The sequence below is a fragment of the Pelobates fuscus genome, chromosome 4 (assembly GCF_036172605.1).
Source record: "Pelobates fuscus isolate aPelFus1 chromosome 4, aPelFus1.pri, whole genome shotgun sequence".
NCBI lineage: Eukaryota > Metazoa > Chordata > Amphibia > Anura > Pelobatidae > Pelobates > Pelobates fuscus.
This window is the reverse complement of record NC_086320.1, coordinates 323643782-323645609: the sequence shown is the minus strand read 5'-3', so window position 1 is coordinate 323645609 and position 1828 is coordinate 323643782.

Below are 1828 nucleotides of genomic sequence, written 5' to 3'. Positions count from 1 at the left end.
CGAGTAATTAAGGAGCTAAGGGTGGAAATAAGAGAACCTCTGTTTTTAATCATTCTATTCTTTCAGGAATTGCACCGGAGGATTGGAGAAAACCAGATGTCCTTCCTATATTCAAAAAGGGTTCAAAATCTTTGCCTGGACATTATAGACCTGGGTGCCTAACTTTTGTAGCTGGGAATGTATTTAAAGTGTTAAGGGATAATATTCAGGAATTCATTAGTAAGAACAACGTTATTAGCAATAATCTGCAGGTTTTATGCAATATAGGGCATGTCAAACTAACCTGATTGCATTCTATGAAGAACTAAGTAGAAGTAGAGGGTGTTGCAGTGTATGTGATCTACTTGGATTTTGCCAAGGCCTTTGATACGGTTCAACACAATAGGCTATTCAAAATAAAAGAAATTGGTCTAGATGAAAATCCTTGTTCTTTGTTAGAACACTGGCTTAAAGATAGAGTACACAGAGAGATGTCATAAATGGGAAATTTTAAAGCTAGACAAAAGTGATGTGGTGTCCTTTAGTGTTCTGGTATGGGACCACTTCTATTTAACATATGTATAAATGATTTGGAGACAGGCATTGAAAGTAATATTTTAGTGTATGATTATGACACAAAACTCTGTAGAGTTATACAATGTAAGCAGGATATTACTTTGCTGCAGAGGGATTTAGATAGATTGGGGGACTGGGCACTCAAATGGCAGATGAAATTTAATGTTTCAAAAATGCAAAGTTAAGTTATACACTCCAGGGTAAAGAATGCACAAGCGATACCTAAAATGTTAGTGAATTAGGGATAACAACAAATGAGAAGGATTTGGGAAGTGTTATAGACAACAAACTAGGCAACAATGTGCAATGTCAATCAGCAGTAGCTAAGGCCAGTAAGATATTGTCGTGTATAAAAGGGGCATTAATTCTCGCGATTAAAATATAATTTTGCCTCTTCATAAATCACTGGTAAGACCACACCTTGAATATGCTATGCAATTTTGGGCATCTATTCCAAAGAAGGATATTATGGCGCTGAAATAGTGCCATAATATCAATAAAAGGAATGCAACATTTAGTTAAGAAGAAAGGGTAACAAATTTAAATCTCAATTTAAAAAGAAAAATGGCGTCTCAGAGGGGATATGATGGCATTATACAAAAATATTTGGGGCTGATACAAACCATTGTTTGGAAATCTATACATAAACAGGACTATATACAAGGCATGAGGTAACACATTTAGACTGAAACAAAGGAGATTTAGTCTAAGGCAAAGGAAAGTGTTTTTTACAGTAAGAACAATAAGGATGTGGAATTCTCTGCCAGAAGAGCTGGTTTTATCAAAGTCTATAGATATGTTTAAACAGCAATTGGATGAATAATTGCAAAATAATATAAAGGGATATCATTTTTAAATTGCGGTGTAATACTGGGCCATTTCAGAGCAGTGGGACACCACACACTACACAGTTTCGCAAGCACCCAGACCACATTCACATTGGAAAATACAGGCATTTGTTGGGAGGGGGTGCACTATAGCATATAGAGATCGTAATGTTGTGAAATGTAGAAAATGGGTGATATTCAATTATATTTGAAAGAACAATTGGCAAATTGGATAATTTTGATGGAAATAGAAGGAATGAAGCATATGGCATAAAGGGGTTTGTGTGAGACTATCCCGTTTTATTTGACACATTAAGCATAATAAAAAGGCATGAGATATAGATGATAGTTTAAATATTGTTTTTTTTTTTTTTTTTTTTGCTTTTTTAAAATGTATTTATTTCCAGTGAAGTTAAAAGGAAGTGTATATGGAATAGGGTGGATCA